Consider the following 20,716-nt stretch of genomic DNA (forward strand, 5'->3'; position numbering starts at 1 on the left):
TTGTGCTTTCATGCCTTTTGCCAGAGTTTCCCCTGCCTCATTCATGTCTTCTATGCTTCTTTCTCAGCACTCTAGGGATACCTCCATTAGCAACTATCCACTGTACGACAAAGCCTGGTTATCTTTCCTAGGTTCAACCAAAAGACTGCTGGATCCATGCAGCTCAGCCCAGTGCTTAGCACGAACTAATCCTCAATTCCCGCTTTTTTGAATGAACGAATGAATTAAAGAAACAATGTGATGCTTACTGTAGCTACAGGTCAGGGGATAAGGGCTAAATTGGAAGAAGATAAGATACACACAGTACTATCCATATCTGGTGATAACAATATCCGAGAGTACTATGTACACATTTTCACTTAGATGATACTGCTACATCTCTGGGATATTGGCCTTCACTTAAGTTTGGAGTTATCCTTGTTAACAGGTTTTCAATATATTTGACTTATAAGAACCCTTGTTAGCTGTTAAAGGGGAGGGAGGTTTCAGGGTTGGATGAAAAAGGTGAAGGTATGAAGCAAAACAAAACAAAAAAAACAACTCATAGACAGAGACGAGAGTATACTGATTACCAGAACGAAAGGAGGGTTTGGGGAGATAAAAGAGTATATAGAAAGGATAAATGGTGATGGAAGGAGCCTTGACTCATGGTGGTGAACACACGATACAATGTATAGATGATGTGTTATAGAACTGTACACCTGAAGCCTACATATATATTTTAACTCATGACATCCAAATAAAGTCAATAAAAAAGAAAAAAAAACACTAAAAGAACTCCTGTTAAATTCTGATAATAAAGCAAAATACCACATGACCTGACAGTAAGATCAGAAATATCACTTGCTTGAAGTAAAACAAAGTGATGGCTACATCTTTTAAGTCGAGGTTTTTCCAAGGCTGACATTTGTGCCATTTCAATTTCTCTTCCTGATTCTAAATCTTGCCATCCATTAGGTCTGAGCTCTTTCTAGCTCTAACTCTGGACTTAAACTTTCTCAAAAGTTGGAGTTCTAGATGCAATATGGTAATCTAGATTGGATCCTGTAAAAGGAAGAACCAGTAGGAAAACTGGTGAGATCCAAATGAAGTCTGCAGTTTAGTTAACAGTAATATCAAAAAGTTAAGTTCTTAATCATCACAAGTCTACCATAGTTATGTAAGATGTTAATATCTAGAGAAACTGAGTAACAAGTACACAGAACTCTCTGTTCTAATTTTGCAACTTTTTTGTATGCTTAGAATTATTCCAAATACAATGTTTATTTTTTTAAAAGTTGAAGCATGATAATAATTATGTTTAGAGTGTGTGTATGACCTACAGAGAAATCAAATTCACTCAAAGATGGACCTATGACATGATACTACAACCCTTATGTCTTCAGCACCCTCAAATGCAGAGCACTGATGGTTTCCTATGTAAAACATCCTTCTGTGCTACACTTTGCTGCCAGACTGGCTGAATTCTATATGTGTATTTGTATTCTAGGAAAAATTCACATGAATCTTGAATTTTATGCTTATTGTCTTCATCCAAAACTAAAATTCCTAGGATCCCTTATTAAGCTAGAAAAGTCACTGGTAAGTAAGCTTTATTCTTTTCAATAATAACACTAAACAAAAAAGAGTTAAACTAGAAATTCTTTGGTTGTATGTTTTCTTTTTTCCTTCCTTCTTCCCTTCCTTTTTGTACCAGTAGTTCATGTTTGTTGTGGAAAATTTAGGAATACCAAAAATCATTTTACTTTTATTGTAAATCCCTGATTCTCAACCGGAGTGTCACAAGAATTTTTAAAATCTGCAGTACCTTACTATTTAGTCAGGGACACTGACCTCTTTTTCCTTAGCTTGTCAATTAAAAACAGTGACAACAGCCAACATAACAATAGTTGTCTGATGTGATGCTCTATCTTGAGTCACAAATACATAGGTCATCTAACACCATTGCATCTTATTGTTCCCATCACATAATAAACATACATCTGATTGGTCAATTCTTTGTATCAGAAATCCTTACACACAAGTATAGGTACCTGATTTTTAAAAAAAATCTCCCTGGAACAAAAAGGGTAGGTAATTACCACTACTATTATTGTTGTTGTTGCAAATGAATAAAAATTATACTCATTTTTTGTCAGATTGGCAAAAAATATATTTTTGTTGTGCTGCAGAATTTTAGTAATTAGTTTATGTGTGCCACAAGATGAAAAAAGTTGAAAATTATCATTAGAAATTAATACTTAATAAGATAAAAAGGAGTAAAGGAAACATTCAATATATTTTCATTTCATGACATTAAATGTGACTGTGGAAACAAAGTGAAATTCTAAATTATGTTATGATAAACAGATGTTTCTAGGTAATGTCAGTTAACTGTATACAGCTTAACAAAGCAGGAAGCATGCTTTACTGGCTACTTCCATGGTTTGCACCTATACAAATAAAATCTGCATAATTAAGAACAAAAATTTTAAAATATTCATGGACTTTAAATATTAGATAAATAGGAAAACTAGCTGCATAGTTTATACTGTAGAGAATCTAAATTTAATAATAAAATTGCTAAGTGATTCACTCTTCTGCAAAACCACAGGCCAGTAAAGGGGCCTCTTCTCCTCAAAGCCACTAAGGAGAGCATTCTGTCTGAGAACATGAGCAAATATCACACGTACAAATATGATTCTGAAATCCACAGGCAACAAGGGTCAAATAGAGGAGAGACCAGAGGGAATGACCTAACTGGGAAAAATTTTGCTTGAGCCTTACAAAGCACCTGGGCACATGAGGGGACTAGACTCAACCAGAATTTCTGGGTAGCTGTCAGAGCCATTTCCTGCCCACACTGAGCAAGTATAAAAATACAGGTGACCTCACAGACCACCTGATCTGGAGTAGTCAGAAATGAAAAGAGAATAGCAGATAAGAGGTATTCTGACTGACAGATACTAGTGTCAAAGTATGCTGGCTGAAGAGAGTGCTCAGAAAGCCATGGGCATGCCACCAATATCTGCAAATGAACGAACGAGTTAATGAAAGAATGAATGAATTAGAAGCATGGGTTGTTGGAGTTCAACAGGACTCCATAGACCAATCAGTTCTAGCTGCTCATTGCATCGACAGTCAGGAAAGCTGAAAAGGAAAAGACTGCACTAGACTTACCCAGTCAATGGTAGAGCTGAGGACAGATTAGGATGCAGAACTCATCACTTCTCCAGAGCTGGGATCCAAGAGTTTCTTAGAGAATCTTGCAGATTATGTCACATTTTCCCCAGAGCAGCTGATTTTTTTTTCTGTATGTATTTAATATATACAACTTTATGAGTTTGGTGATAAATATACATCCTTGAAACCATCACCTTCAAATATTTCTTCCTGCTTTATTTATTTATTCATTCATTCATTTGTCCACTTCTTATCTTTGATAAAAACACTTAAGATCTACCCTCTTAGCAAAATTTTAAGTATTCAATACAGTGTTATTAACTAAGGGCTCTATGCTGTACTTTACCCATAGATCGCTAGAATTTATTCCTCTTGCACAACTGAAACTTTATACCTTTTGATTTTATCTTCACATGGCCTAATTACAGAAGCTACATAGCTCATAAAAGGATATGTTTTATGTAACTTCAGTTTTAAAATAAAATGTGAGAATTAACAATATGTTTTTCATGACTTATAATTTTGTTGAATTTTTAGATCTTTGTTAGGGAGTGAGCTCATGTTGTTCTGACCCAACTCTGTGAAGAGTTTTCATTGTCAGAAAATGTGCTCCACCCTCCCCTTTGCTGGCTGTGGTACACATTAGTGCCAAACCTGCCGTGGTGGTTACACTATACTGGGAGTTCTCCAAAGTGAAACTTGGCTGAGTGACTCTGCTCCTCCTTTCACTCCTGAGAGTCTGTATTTGGGGAACCAGTTTACCCTGCTCATCTTGGTTTTTCTGCATTTATTTGTTGACAATTTCTCTCTCCAAACCTCCCTGGCTTGATTCAAAGTTTGAAAATATAGCATATATATTAACACTAGTATTTAGTGATTAGTGCTTAGACTTCTGAAAGTGAGTTTATATGTATACTTAGAGGCAGAGATATTGATATAGATTATTAATCTCTATATCTGATTGACTTCTTTTACTCTCTTACAGTTCTTCATCTACATTTCCTCTGCCTATCACAACTACTAATTTCACTCAGTCCTTCATTTTAAGATGATGCCTCTCAGGACTGAGAAAATTAAATGATGTATATCTAAATGTGAAGCCATTTCACAGTGTCTGGTCACAGTTCAGTACATGGTAGCTACTACAAGCTGTCATATCATCATCATGAATATCTATCTCCACTGTGTTCCCTCCCCAATTCATTCTCATTCCTAGTGTGTAAGCTCCTAAAATTTCTGTACAAATAACTCTCCAAAAAACCTTTCTTGAATTATCTACCTTTACCTATAGGCTCAATGAAATTCCATATGCACAGTGTTTCCTTTTTAAATTTATTATTATACTTACCATTGATTAGACCAGTATTTTTTAAAATGTGGCCCTTGAATCACTGCATTTGAATCACCTGAAGTGGAACAACTCAAGGTGGCTACCAGATGTCTGTATTTTAAGCAAGTATACAGAAGATTGTTTTGCACACCAAGATTTGGAAACCAGTGTTAGTCTATTTCCAATCCCTACCATTTCATCAACACCATCACTTTTGGCATGGCTTTTCATATGGTGAAAGAGATATTCATTTTACTACTTTCTTAAAGTAACCCATATTTGCAGAGTATACTTCTCTAGAACTTGTTGGTCAGAATAAATAAATATATATAACAATTACTATAAAGATTTAAATCTCCAGAGGAAATAGAAGGACATAGGACAAATTGGTAGATAATGGATGAATGATAATACAATGGAGTCAAGCCTCCTCTGGGTTTAAGTATTGTAGGTATTTGAAGAGATGAATGAGTGAATGCAAATACTCCCCCAAATTGCAAACTTCAGGTAATGTAGTTATAAGGGAACTGGCTATTTATTTCCATTCTTTAATTGAAAGATTGAGTTTGACAGTGCACTGTTGTATATGAGGTGAACTGTTGCAGATTCTTTTTGGAACTATATAGACTCCAGTTCCCAGAAAAAAGTCAATAAAAATGTAGATAACCAGAATTTATCTGTGCAATAAGACTATTGCAAAATGAGACTAGTTTTCTTGGATGACTCATGGAAATCAGAATTGATAATTTATAGCCATACTTTATATTTCAAAAACACAGCCACTACATGAATATAAATATTTTCCAAGTTGTAGATGAGACTCCTGTGTTAGATGGCAATGTACAAGGCATGCACAAAGCAAATGAGGTGCTTTAAAATAAGTGCTGAATCTCTTGAAAGATGAAATATTAGTATTATTGAGATAGACCAAGTACCTTCATCACCAAGGTGTTGGTTAATCTCTTTACTGCGTGTACTAAAGTGGTATTAGGCATTGAGAAGCAAGACCAGTGAATCATTTTACTAAAACTATAATTGCAAAGTTAATTGGAGATTGCAAATCCAGAGGGAATAACATGCACACTGATGTAAAAATGCCATGATATCACAGAAATTTACATTTGGAAGGGACCTAGATAATTTCTAGTCCAATCTCCCACCCAGATCATTATATTCTGTGTTAAAAATGTGAATATAGTGGAAATTCTATGTGTTGATCTAGTTAATATTTATGTAATGTTCTAGAGTTATCATGACTGAATTGTCATTAATAAAGCTCGTTGGTTCAAAGTTCCTTCTCTAATATTTTTTTCCTCCTTGTACTTACACTCCTAAATGTGAGGCCTGGGTTCCTGTCCCCACCTCTTATATTTTCTTTTCCCTTATCTCTGAAAATTTTGTTCCAATATATTTATTTGTTCTATTAGTGCCCAGATACTTCCCAATTACTAACCCAAATTCCTCTGCTTGCTGTAAAATAGCCATTATTCAGTGTGTACTACAATCACTGGTAGGATTATAAAAAGTAAATGACCAAGAGGAGAAGCCATATCTAGACTGTGGTTTTTATTCATGACAAGGAAATGAGAACAGGAAGTCCTTCAGACAATTTCCCTTCTCTGCCTCGTACCATCCCAGTAACAAGTTGATGGACTATTAAGAGATGGTTTTTGGAGCTCCCTGCCAAGCTTGGTCCTCCTGTTCATTCACTCCTAAATTCTGGAATTGTCTGAAAATTCAGTGACAAAAGCAACAACAGATAAAGAACTGTGGCCACTACTTCTTGCCATTATTTGAAACAATTCTAAGTTTCAGAAGAAAGATAACCTTTTTTAAAGCTATGTAAGTCAGAAGGAAGAAAGAGCCCCCTTATAAATCTGTGGTAAAGATTTCAGAACTGTGGTTTTAATAAAATGATACCCACTCTCACTCAGTTCAGCAGGACAACATAAAGACACCATGGGAGCCTGGGGCTCAGGACACATGCTATGGCAGGATGAAGGAGGAGTATAACACTAATGTTATTTCATGTCCTTTCAGAAATTAAATAGTGGATTTCTGAACACCTGGATTATAAAACTGCTGTCTCATTAACAACAAATTAAAACATTAATCATATTCCAATGGAAACAAAATGAAGAATCATTTTTACACTAACAACACTTTTATTCTAAGATGAAATTTGCCAAAATAAATAAGCAATGTTGATAACATTATTATAATAGCAATTTCTAAATTCATATTGTTGAATCGGACCCTTCCTTGTACCTACTACTTACCTTACATAGTATTTGGCTGTTCCACAAAATAAATCAGCACCTGACTCTTCACAAAGAAATTTGGTAAAATTTGCCTTTTCTATTCACTTATTTCTTGTTTACAGTTTTATCAACAGGACAGGTAGTTTACTTTTGCCTTTCGTGGTCACTCCACACTTCCAGGGAAAACTGGTTTGACCTACAGGAACAAAAAGAATTGGGCCAATTTGGGTCAATATAATGATTAGTTGGCGTGCAGAGGAGGCATAAACTTTATAGTCACAATAACACGCAACTGTATTTAAATTTTGATTGTAGGAAATGATTGAAAAAGAAAATAAAGAATTGGAAAAGAGAAAAGGGAGGTTCAGCTTGGAGGTAAACCCTGGGCAGAGCAAGAATCAGCAGGAGCCGTAGAAGCATGGGCACAACTCAACTCACCAGGTATGTAATAATTCTCATTCTGGCTCACACAGACCCCATGACCTCTCCTTTCCACCACTCTCCTCACTTGAGAAAACACCAGCAAGTTCATAAATAAGTTACAATTTTAGCAACTTTCCCTAAAGCTTTTTGCTGAGTAGACCAGAACTTTCCTGGAATGTCAGTTGACCTAGCAGATACCCCACAACCTCCGACCCTTCTTCCCAATCATCAGGTCACCTTTAAACAGCTCTCCATTAGGCTGTCATCCTAGCAGATTGTGCCAACCCCCCTGAGTAGCCATGTGAGCACTTACTATGTGGATAATTCTCTCACTGACCCATTAAAAAGTAACAAAAGACAAGAAAGAACTGGCCTTGCCTCTAAGCTGCTTTAGACTTAGTTGAAGATCTAAAACACACACATCAACAAATGTAAACTGCCATGTAATATTGAGATGAAATAAGTGAATCAGCTGTGATAAAACTACACATTAAAAATGGAAGATAATAAAAATATTTATAATTAAGAATTTGTTAAATAAGTTATGGCAAATATACATAATAGAATACAATGTAACTACAAAAATTGTGACAAAGTGACTCTGGATATAGAAATATGTACATGCCATATAAAGTGAAAAATTAGATTCCCAAGAATTATGTATTGTACGTTAAAATCTTTGTTCAAGAAATAATACCTATATGCATGGAGGAAATATGCACAATAAAATGTTGATAGCTATTATTTCTAATTATGTGTTTGTACATGACCTTTATTTTCATGTTTGTTTTTTCTGTATTTTTTAAATTTCTTTTGGCAATATACACATATATTTTCATTATAAAATAGAACATCAATAGAGTTATTTTTAAATAATTAGAGTTATGGAATTAATGATAGATGGTTTCCTCCTAAATGAGGAAGCTGTTTTGCATTAAGTTCAACATTTTTTGAAATAGTTGGTGGCTGTGGATTGGAAGAAAGGAGAGTGCAAAATGGTTTAGATGGGAAGACTACCATGAGGTGAGGGAGAAAAGTAACAGTTGAATATAAGCAAATGAAAGTCAAAGCAAAGAGAACAACAAGGGAGATCCTTGCAATTTCACCCCACCGAGCTTCTGTACATGCTATCCCACTACTAGGAAAGCTATTTGGCTATAAGGAAGTCATCTTGCAAGATTCAGCTCAAATAACTCTTTTCCTTTAAGTCTCCTTTGACTCGGACTTCGTTTTTTTCCACTACTGGGCCCCACACTCATGCAATGTTACATAGAACACGTTGTATTCCATCGAGTAATCTTCTGTCTATTTAAACCATTTCTTAAGCAGCAAGATCCATGAAGATAAAGATCCTAACTGATATTTTTCTTGAACATAGTCTTGTCATATAATAGATGTACAATACATGTTTGCATAGGTTTGGCTTGAATTGAGTTGAAGCTGTTTTATAGAAAGATCAGTTAACAGAGAGTCTTAAAAGTGAGGATGAAGAGTTAGGTTTGATTTTCATAACACAGAGGTCTGACACATTTATCTCAGTGATATAAGAGGATGCTTTTTCTAGAAGCTGGATGAAAAGAAGGCATTACCATTCTTCCAACCATGGTCACCAGATATTAGAGTTGGCAGTTCTGGGAAGACTGTTATTAGACAATGTTGGAAGGTGCCAAGCATGCCCATTTAAAAATCTGCCAAAGAGCAAAATCATTTTATGTATTGCAGGTTCTAGATTCCTGATAAAGACAGAACAATGGCTTCATGGATGATGTTAAAGCTTTTTCAAAAAGTTGCTTTGATGTCATATAGCTCCATTCTTATGCCCAGAAGCCTCAGTGATAATATATGTAGCTCCTTTACAATGTTGTCACAGTCATGGCTTTATTCTTCCTGAAAACATGTGTTTTCTCATTTTTAGCACATAATGTACACCAAGAGAATCATATATTAATGTTGACTTAATGAACAAGATGTTTTTAAAATGGCAAATATGGTTCCATCAGATGAAGTATTATCTAATTAATGCATTATCAACTTTTTATATTATTCTGTCAATTATATTTTAAGAAAAATATGTCTTTAAGGTTCATAGTCTTTAAAGATTATAAATATCATTTAAATCTATTCAAAGGAAAATAGTTCTGCCTCTAAGCTCTCCCAAAGGATGGTTTTGTTTAACCTGGACTATTTTCATATACCGTATTTTTAGGACTATAAGACACACCTAGGTTTTAGAAAAGGAAAATAGGAAAAACATTTTTGAAACAAAAAATGTGGTAAAATACAATGGAATTGTATGCAGCAGAGAAAGAAGGAGCTCCTACCCTTCAAGATAGCATGGATGGAACTGGAAAGCATTACGCTAAGCGAAATAAGCCAGGCGGTAAAAGACAAATACCATATGATCTCACCTTTAACAGGAACCTAATCAACAAAACAAACAAACAAGCAAAATATAACCAAAGACACTGAAATAGAGAACAGGCTGACAGTGACCAGAGAGGAGAGGGGAGGGAATTTCAGGGGAAAAGGGTGAAGGGTTTGCAGGAATAAGTATAAAGGACACATGGACAATAGTAAGGGGGAGGAGTGGAAACAGGAAGGAGGTGGGGAGGGCTGGGGGGTGGGCTGGGATGGGGGAAAAGGCAGAAAACTGTACTTGAACAACAATTAAAATAAAAAAATTAAAAAATTCAAAATTCAAAAATTCCAAAAAAATGTGGTAAAATATTTAATGACCTGTGACCCCACTCCACTGCCACCCCCACCCACAGCAAGCCAGGTAAGCTACATTTGGATTATAAGAGTCATTCCCCTTTTCCTCCCAAATTTGGGGGGAGGGAGAAGTGCATCTTATACTATGAAAAATACATGTATGAAAATAGTCCAGGTTACATTGATAAAGGTGAAAGTTAACTCAGTCCTTTTTCCTTTAGTTCTGCATTTTTAATTTCTTAAATGTTTTGCTGTACATGGTTTGCTGGTAAAAAAATGTACTAGTTTCATTATTTCACATGTAAGTGGGTTTTTATGCTGTTCATCCACTTTCTGCAGTCATTTTCCACTGCAGGCACACAGTCCCTTCACATTGCCAGCCGTCCAACAACCAGTGACAACTGTGTGAGAGCTACAAAAGTGTCTCAAAAACTGCTCTTCAGAGAAAAAAAATGCAACTGTTTATCAAATATTGTATCCTTTCTTGGGAACCATGACCTACATATCAACAGATTGGGAAAGTGTTTTCTCTTAGCAAAGGCAGATTTACTGTGGTGGATCCACACACAGTATTCAGTTCAAGATATGAAACAATTACTGTTTATTTAAACATCTTTTTTCAAAGTAGGAAAAGTACATTTAATTATACTTTTTCTGTATTTGAAGATTATTTTATATTCACTTTAAAAGAAAGGGAAATATAAATAAAACCCCTTTGGTGTAAATCTGGCAACAGTTTATGCTATGAGTAGAAAACTTCTTAACAATGACTTCCCTTGCGGTACTACCTGCCCAAAGAAAAAATGCAACAGATACACACACATGCACATTGATATTTATTAAGATAATATTTTATTTTTAAAAATTTTATTTTTATTTTTTAAAATATTTTATTTATTTATGTTTAGACAGGGGAAGGGAGGAAGAGAGGGAGAGAAACATCAATGTGTGGTTGTTCCTTGCACGCCCCCTACTGGAGACCCAGGCAGAAACCCAGGCCTGTGCCCCAATCAGGAATTGAACCAGTGACCTTTCATTTGCAGGCCAGCACTCAGTCCATGGAGCCATACCAGCCAGGGCTAAGATAGTATTTTAAATAATAAACAAACAAACATTGATTCTTGTCTTGAATTTCTCTACTAAAGAATAATGATAATTTAAAACAAGAACTTGGATTTTTGACATTTTAATAACCATTTTACCTATTTCAAGCCCTTTTAAATAGAGGCATAGATACCAGTGAACACTGAATATTGATCATACACAAGTATACTGCCCTGTGTTGTTTACTAACTGCCTCTTTCCTGGACTTTCAAAGCAGTTAAACTGTACTCCATCCTTTTAAATCCTTCCTTTGCTTACCAGATGGAGAATCTGAGTTTATAGAGGTTAAACCCTAGGATTTTAGAAGCAAAAATATGGTACCAATTGGGAATTTTTAATCCCTGCTCTGGAAGTGAGAGTAAGAAGCACTTAATCTTGGTAGATTATTTATTTTCTTGAGAAGGAAAGGGTGGAAAGGAAAAACTGGTAGGCCATCCTGAATATAGAATGATGAGGCTTCTTATCTTCTCCACCAAGTGTCTGTTTGCTGCCAGGCACCTGTTAATGTGGGGCAATTGAGGCAGCAGATGCTACAATAGGGTGAAGCACAGAGATGAGAGTCCAGAACACAGCTTTAGTTTTTGCTCAAGGGAAAAATTATTTCAAATAATCAGGTTGGGTCCTCATTGGAGCCTCAGATCCATGTCAGAGCAATATAAAACAGGGAAAAGTAGATGTGGTCCACTACCAGCAAGTGATTGAATATGTAAATGGATACCATGACAACTGAAAATAATAAATCAGTGTATGTCTCATGCCTGCTTTGTGTATATCACCAGAATTCAGTTAATACTATGATACTTGACTGAAAACAATATTATATGGACTTTAAAAAAAGAACGAGAGAACAGCTAACATGATACACAAGGGTGAAAGGCTAAAAGCATTTTCCTTAAGACCAGAAATAAGACAACATTGGACATTTTCACCACTTTTATTAAACATTGTACTGGAAGTCCTAGCCACAGAAATCAGACAAGAAAAAGTACTAAAGGCATCCAAATTGTAAAGGAAGAAGTAAAAGTCTCATTATTTGAAGATATGATAGAGAAACTTAAAGATTCCACCAAGAAACTACTAAAACTAATAAATGAATTCAGTAAAGTAGGAGGATACAAAATTAATATTCAGAAATTTGTTGCATTTTTATACACTAATAATAAACTACAGAAAGAAAAATTAAGGAAACGTCCCACTACAACTGCATCAAAAAATAAAATGCCTATGAATAAATTTAACCAAGGAGGTAAAAGACTTGTACTCAGAAAATTACAAGACATTGAAGAAAGAAATTGAGGAAGCTACAAATAAATGAAAGCATACACCATGTTCATGAATAGGAAGAATTAACATTAAAATGTCCATACTACCCAAAGCAATTTACAAATTCAACGCAACCTCTATCAAAATACCAATAGCATTTTTTACAGAATTAGAACAAAGAATTCAAAAATTTATACAGAACCACAAAAGACCTCAAATAGCCAGAGCAATCTTCAGAAAGAGGAACAAAGTTGGAAGTATTACATTACCTGGTACTATACTATACTAAAAGACTATGGTAATCAAAACAGTATGATACTGGCATAAAAAAAGACACATAGATCCATGGAAAAGAATAAGGAGCCCAGAAATAAACCTACACCAAATGATCAATTAATATATGGCAGAAGAAGCAACAACATACAATGGGGTAATGACAGTCTATTCAATAAATGGTGTTGAGAAAACTGGACAGGTACATGCAAAAAAAAAAAGAAACTAGATCACCTTCTTACACCATACAAAAGAATAAACTTAAAAGGGATTACAGACTTAAATATAAGACTTGAAATCATAAAATTCTTAGAAGGAAACACAGACAGTAAACTCTGACATTTCTCTTAGAAATCTTTTTTCTGGTATATATTCTCAGGCAAGGGAAACAAAAGAAAAAATAAACAAATGAGACTAAAAAGTTTTGCACAGCAAAAGAAACCATCAACAAAATTAAAAGACAACCCAGTAAATGGGAGATCATATTCACCAATGATACTTCTGATAATGGGTCAATATCCAAAATTTATAAAGAAGTTATACAACTCAACACCAAAAAAAAAAACCGGTCCAATTAAAAAATGGGCAGAGGACCTGAATAGACACTTCTCTAAAGAGGACATTCAGATGGCCAATAGCCATATGAAAAGATACTCAATGTCACTAATTATCAGAGAGATGCAAATTAAAACCACAATGAGAAATCACTTCACACTTGTCAGAATGGCTATCATCAATAAATCCACAAACAAGTGCTGGTTAGAATGTGGAGAAAAGGAAACCCTCATGCATTACTGGTGGGAAGACAGATTGGTGCAGCCACTATAGAAAACAACATGGAGGTTTCCTAAAAAAATAAAAATAGAACTACCTTATGATCCAGCAATTCATCTTCTGGGTACATCTCCTAAGAAATCCAAAACACTAATTGAAAATGACATATGCACTCTTATGTTCATTGCAGCACTTTTTTACAATATACAAAAACAACCCAATAGCCAATATATAAAATAGCCTATATATAAAAGCAACCTAAGTGCCTGCTCATCAATAAACAAGTGGATAAAAAAGAGGTGGTACATATATACAATACAACATTGCTTGGCTATAAAAATAAGGAAATCTTACCATATGTGAGAGCACAGATGAACCTAGAGGGTATTATGCTAAGTGAAATAAGTTAGTCAGAGAAAGTCAAATACCATATGATTTAAATTATACGTAGAATCTAAAGAACAAAATAAACAAACATATAAAACAGAAACAGACTCTTAGATACAGAGAGCTGAAGGTTGCCAGATGGGAAGAGGTTTCGGGGGACTGGGTAAAAAAATGTGAAAGGATTAAGAAGTACAGATTGATAGTTACAAAATAGTAAAGGATTACTATTAGGATTGTAAAGTACAGCATAGGGAATATAACCAATAATATTGTAAAACTATGTATGGTGGCAAGTGGGTACTAGAATTACCAGGGGGATCACTTTGTAAATTATCTAATTGTCTAATTGTACACCTGAAACTAATATAAAATAACATTGAATGTCAACTGTAATTGAAAAATTTTAAAAATTCAAAAATAAAAAGAGAAACTATAAAATGCCTATTTATGGAATTTATAGACAGATTCTGGTAGTTTCAGGGAAGGAGCTATTCTGAAATATAATAGTTAACTTTAAAAATTAATACTTTTAACAGGTTTATGGAGATATAATTGGCATATAATAAGCCACTTATTGTATGTGTGTGTGTGTGTGTGTGTGTGTGTATATATATATATATTGCACAACTTGATAAGAGTTGACATATATGCCCATGAAACCATTACTATAATCAAGATAATAAATATATTCATCATTCTCATGCTGCTTCATTTCCTCTGGCCCTTTGTGGCCCTTGAAATATAATTTTATTTCTCTGGGATCTTTGCCCAGCAGTGGAATGAATAAGTCATACAGTATGTCTATGCTGTTTTCCAAAGTGGTTTTCCTCAAGTTACATTCCCATCAGCAGTGTAGAGGCTTCCAGTTGTTCCACATCCTTACCAATATCTAGTATGGTTAGTCTTTTTATTTTTAATAGTTCTGGCAGGTATATAGAGATATTTCATTGTAGTTTTGAAACATGTTCTGAATGACTAGTGATGTTGAGCATCTTTTTATGTGCTTATTTGTCATTTTTATATCTTATTTAGTGGTCTTTTGTCCATGTTTTAATCAGATATACACACACACACACACACACACACACACACACACACACACACATATATATATAACTGTTGAATTACAGTTGTCCCCATTTCTCCCTGACTTCTCTCTCCCCTACCCATTCCCACCTCCCACATTTAATCCTTGTGCTCCCCCGCCCTGTAGTCTTTGTCCATGGGTCCTTTATACATGTTCCTTGTGACCTTTCCCCTTCTTTCCCCAGTTATCCCCCTCCCTGTTCATTTTCTTGTTAAGTTTTGAGTGTGTGTATACTCTGGATATATGTTTTTATATTTTTTAGATACCAGTTCTTTTTTAAATTAAACTTATTTGGGTGACATTAGTTAATAACTATATAAGTTTCAAATGTACAATGCTGTATTACATCATCTGTCTATTACATTGTGTGCTCACCACCGAAAGTTAGTCTCCTTCTGTCACCATGTATTTGACCTCTTTACCTACAAGTTCTTTTTTGAAGAAATTCACAAACTGACTCTAATATTTATATGAAATGCAACATGCCCAGAATAACCAATACAACTTTGAAAAGAAGAACAAAGCTGGAGTCAACAACATTACCTGATTTCGAGATTTACTAAAAAGCTACACTAACCAAGACAGTATGGTCATGGCATGAAAAGGGAAAAATAGACCAATGGAGTAGAACTCAGAGGCCAGAAAAAGACTCATACACATACACCACCAATTTTTAATATAAGTAGAAGCCAATCCAATGAAAAAAAGTAGTTTTTTCTACAAAGAATGCTGGAATGATTGGGTGTACATTTTCTTTTTCTTTTATGGCTTTTTGTTTTTAGTTTATTAATAAGGCAAATTACACTAACTTTCAATCTTTAACCAATGCTGCATTCCTGGGGCACGAACCTCACTTGATCATAGTGCATTGTACTTTTAAAAAATTTTATTGTTATTCTATTACAGTTGTCCCAGTGTTTTCCACTTTGCCCTCCTCCACCCAACATACCCCCTGCTCCCACAGTCAATCTGTTACAGAACACACACACACACACACACACACACACAGGGAAAAGGGGGGTACACCAACATACTATTACAGAAAGGACCCTCACTAAGTTCGTTGTCTGCTGCCTTAGGAAAGATGTCTCTCAAGACCAGAGATTTGTGAGAAAAAAAAAAAAAAAGGAAATGTTTATTTAATGCTATACAGACTTAAAGTAGTGACCTAGCCCTGGCTGGCGTAGCTCAGTGGATTGAGCTCAAGCTGCTAACCAGTGTCGCAGGTTCGATTCCCAGCCAGGGTACATGCCTGGGTTGCAGGCCATAACCCCCAGCAACAGCACATTGATGTTTCTCTCTCTCTCTCTCCCTCCCTCCCTTCCCTCTCTAAAAATAAATAAATAAAATCTAAAAAAAAAAGTAGTGACCTAATGTCCTCATTAAAATATCAAAGTCCTTTTTGGATACCCATAGATGCCCACAGTGCTTCCTTCTCCCCCTGTCCTAATTGGGGTACCGCGTCTTAGGAAAAGAAGCAAATGTCCATGATTCAGGCTACTGACACTGTCAGCTGTGTCACCATCCAGGCTGGATCTCCAGTTAATTCAAAGCCATGTGGCACCTTCTCATGGCCTACTGGCAAGAGTTCTTTCACCCTTCTTTCAGGCAAAGTCTCTCCTGCTTCCCAGGCCACGTGGCCAAAGGGGGCACCCCAAAGCCATGTGGTCCTCTTCTACCAAAGCTGCAGGGGTTCCCACTCTGGCCAACACCTCATGATTCTTCTTGGCAAAGCCACAGGTAGTAGGGGTCGCCACTCTGCCAAAGCTGAGTAGCAGTTCTCTGCTAAAGCCACATGGTGATTCTTTCTACCCAAGCTGCGGGGGTCCCCTCTCTGCCAGAAGCACGAAGTCACTCCTCTGTTGCCACAGCCACATGGTTGTCCCCTCTTTATTGTCACAGCCTCATGGTTCTCTCTCCTTAATGGCTGCCACATCTGGGTTTAAATCCCTGCACCAATCTTCCTCTGCAGCCCCATTTCTGACTCCTCCCACATCAGGTACACTTGTCAGCATTCCCATATCCTTCTAGCTTTCCTGGGCTGCCATAGTGGGTCTGGGCAGGCATGGCCCCATGTCATGGAGTCAATCTTCTCCAAGCTCTCACACAGGCACTGTAACTCGGGGGACCTGCCCCCCAGTTACATCTTGGGTGGATGCCATTCCCTTTTCCCTGGCTCAAAGCATGGCCACAGCTATTTAACATATCTATGCAACCAGTTAAAAGTTATAGATATGTTAAATGACCATGCCAGAGGTTAGCTGCAAAGCTGTCACTGAACAAAACAGCCCTTCATGTTCCTGCTCCATGTGTTCCTTCCCCCAACTCACACCTGTGGGGGAAAGGGGTGAGAATATCCTATATATCTTTCTAATATTTCCTGGACACCTTGAGTTCTGGACCCCATTCCAAATCCCTATTTGGGGTCCCCTCTTGGCTGCACCCTGTTAACAAATCCCCACACTGTTGTACAGGACCATGAGTCATTCAAACATGTTCTTTGACTAGTCCCTTCCCCTTCTTTCCATCATTCAAAAATATTAACCTCAACCCAAATATTTAATCATGTACAAAAATAACCCCAAAGTGGATCATAGACCAAAACATAAAACCTAGAACCAGCACTGGCTACATAATTTTCAGCCCTAGTACAAGATGAAAATGCCCTTGTTCAAAAATTACTGGGAATTTCAAGATGGTCAATAGCAGAGCATTGAATCAAGCATGGACCCTTTAAGCACGGGACCCCATGTGACTGCATAAGGTGCATGCCCATGAAACCAACCAAGCCCCCAAAATTGTAAGACATCTAGGTGAAAACAGAACACCTTTGTTACCTTGGGTTATACAAAGATTTCTTAGATAAATACAATACCAAAAACATAATCTATAGAAGAACAAATTAATAGATTAAACAATCAAAATTGAAAAATTCTGTTCTCAAAAGATTAAATAAAAAGACAAGCCACAGACTTAAGATATTATTTGCCAAAAATAACAATGAATTTGAACACCGTTTATACACTTATTATGTGCTAGACACTGTTCTAAGAAATTTATATAAGTCCTTGTATGTATGGAAACACCTTATAAGGTAGATACAATTTTTATCCTTCTTTAATATACATGAAAGGTACAGAAATTTAAAAAATCCAGCTTAAAGATAAAAAACTAGGAGCCAAAATTGGATCTCAGAGTGCTCGAGCTTTGAGCCCGTGCTCTTTGCATCTCCTAAGGTAAAAAGTGACACCTCTTTCATTTTTCTGTCCTTAATCTGTCTGAGGAGGGCTTTTTAAAAATCACCTATTTCTTATTTCAACAGACTACCTTTTAGAACTCCTGATGTAGGCATTTTTGCTGGACACATTTGCCTTGCTATGTTCAATATATGAGTATCTCCTTCTTATAAGGCTTTTCCAAGACTGGGCTAACCAAGAGGTTATCAGTTCTTCCGGGACCGATATCAGCAATCCAAGGGTAGCACAAGTAAGTTTGTAATACTTAAGTGCCAGATAAAGCAACCTTGAGCTTGAATTGCCACATTGCCTGGTTTACTCTTTTGGAGCAAGGGACATTCTTGTTGCAGAGTACATAGTGGTTTCGTATGCCCTGAAAGAATGCCTGCGCCTCCTTCAGTGACCATGTACATCTAGAGAGAGACCAAGGCATGGGAACGCTCGTGTTTATCTGTGTGTCTGAGCCCACCCACTGTTTCACTGCCAGCCATGGAGAAAGAAGTATCAAGTCCTAAAAAGGCATTTGCGCTGAATAGCACAATATGCTTGGATACCCTTACTTCATGTAAACACAGGGCAATTGTGAATTCTGAGAGGCTGGGTATTACAGTTCAGTGAGGGTCTGATTAGCCTCTAGAATGCATCCCCAGAAAGGGCTGCAAACCTCTTTGTCTGGAGGAGGGGTGTACACATGACTCTGGTCACCAGGGCTTCCTAGCAATTCTATGAATATTTCATCCCAGCTTCCCGTAGAGGAACATTCTGGTAGTCTCTAGCACTTCCGTGGCAAAGGGCTTTTGGCTAGCCCAGCCTATTTTCACAAGTGCGAGGGAAGCATTTTGATGTAAAAGGAAGAGTCGTGGGAAACTAAATTTCCTTCTTTGCACAGTAGAAATAATGTAGCTTGTAAGGTTTTTCCAAAAGCTGGTAATTGCTGAGTAAACTCTGTTTTGAGCTGTCAGTGCCAAGAGTCTTTTGTGACTTCAGCTTTGACGTCATGTCTAAGAATCGAAAGTATACATTGTGTAGCCCCTAATAGTCTCTGGCTTCAGGGACCCCAAAGCACAGAATATTATTCTTTATTTCCATTGTACAATATTTTACATAGCACTTTAATTTTGAATTTCCTCGTCCCTTCCAACCTTCAAAAAGAACAGTACAATACCTGATTTTGCCTACTCCGCTGGCAAGATTTGGGGATCATATTTTTCCTGGGTGCTCTTATTCACATGGCCAGGGTACACGCCTTTGAATTTACCTCCCACAGTAACTCAGCCTTTCTGATTTTAAGCCAGTCACCAAGAAGACCTCTAACAAAACTTGAAACTGAGGCATTTGGCACTTGCCATGCCTAGGGCATGGCCCTCTGAGATTTAGCAAAATCCAAAGAGATGAATAGGATTGTCCCTTTGTGTCACATATTTAAAAATTAAATTTTAATTTCAATTAAGTTCAGATATATAAAGTTTTGAAATGCATATTAGCATAGTTACATTTTTCCAAACAGAGAAAAATCTTGGGTTTTAAATTTTGGAGCTGCTTTTATACTCCAGAAAAGAGAAAAATCGATGGAACAGAATGTCTGTACATATATCCATGTGTTATCGTTATCTGTGCTGATATGACTGGCTCTAAGATAATAGCTTACCACCACCACTCCTCCCTCAACCAACTTTTTGTCTAAAATGACAATATTCTCTGTGTGTGTGTGTGTGTGTGTGTGTGTGTTTATACTAACACAAGAATATATAAAACCATGACAATATTTAGGGGGCCTATCTTGGGGGTTTTATAAATCTGCTCTTCTTGGTAAGTGTGCACATAGACCATTTATGTATACATGTAAGTAAAAGAGAATGTCACTTGTTTCCAAACAACTATTAGAGGCAGTAATGTATAAAGGAAGAGGAGGATTGTTGCATCTACTTGTGAAACCAGCATTAAATAATTACTCCCCATTTCATCAGGAAAAAGGAATGTGCTCTGGGGAAATACTAGTAGTGCAATAGTCATAAAGTACCCACGTGGCTAAACAAAACACCTGCCTGCTGCAAGTATGTCAGCTGTGGGAAAGGAGAGAGGGTTTCCTAACAGAGGGAAGACAGGAAGAGAGGAGGTCCATGTCTCATTCAATTATCTTTAAAAATGAAGGTGCCAATCCATATCATGAACATGAATGAAGATAACTAGAGTTAGTTCATCTCTTAGCTTGTTTAAAGATGGGAGGTTTGAAGGGTGACAGCACTCAAAATTCATGTCTTCACTGACTGCGAGTTTTTATGCTCATTTCTCATCTGAAGGGCTCAATTTTTTAAAAAAAAGTTTTTATTGATTATGCTATTACAGTTGTCCCAATATTTTTTTCTCCCTTTTCTCCCCCTCCTCGCTGCACCCTCCACCCTCCAGCATTCCCTCCTCAGCTCATGTCCATGAGCATATACATGTAAGTTCTTTGAGTTCACACAAGGCCCTATCAAAGTACATTGTGTAATTTTGTTTTGAACCCTTGAAGGACAGCTTTTCCATGAGAAATCTAACAGAACCATCCTTAATTAGCAGACTTTGGGCACAGTGGGGCCCAAACAGGACTCCATGGACTGGAAGTGTGAATTTTAATGCTTTGTTGCAAAAGGAGACTCTGCGTAGTCTCAGCATCTTATTTAAAGAGGGATACGTTGACATACGTGAAGCAGTGCATTAATGG

General features: G+C 36.5%; 1 long non-coding RNA gene across 3 annotated transcripts in view; it reads right to left on the reverse strand.

Moving 5' to 3' along the window:
* Nucleotides 1–20,716, reverse strand: part of LOC123824028 — a 108,676-nt gene that overhangs the window by 85,651 nt on the left and 2,309 nt on the right. For all 3 annotated transcript variants that reach the window (XR_006786635.1, XR_006786634.1, XR_006786633.1), the window contains exons 2-3: nucleotides 6,772–6,949; nucleotides 3,160–3,290 (exon numbers count right to left, since the gene is read on the reverse strand). This is a non-coding gene — a long non-coding RNA (uncharacterized LOC123824028). The remainder of the gene's footprint in view (nucleotides 1–3,159; nucleotides 3,291–6,771; nucleotides 6,950–20,716) is intronic.

This window comes from Phyllostomus hastatus, unplaced genomic scaffold, assembly GCF_019186645.2.
Source record: "Phyllostomus hastatus isolate PE091 unplaced genomic scaffold, TTU_PhHast_1.1 phas_contig_524, whole genome shotgun sequence".
Classification (NCBI taxonomy): domain Eukaryota; kingdom Metazoa; phylum Chordata; class Mammalia; order Chiroptera; family Phyllostomidae; genus Phyllostomus; species Phyllostomus hastatus.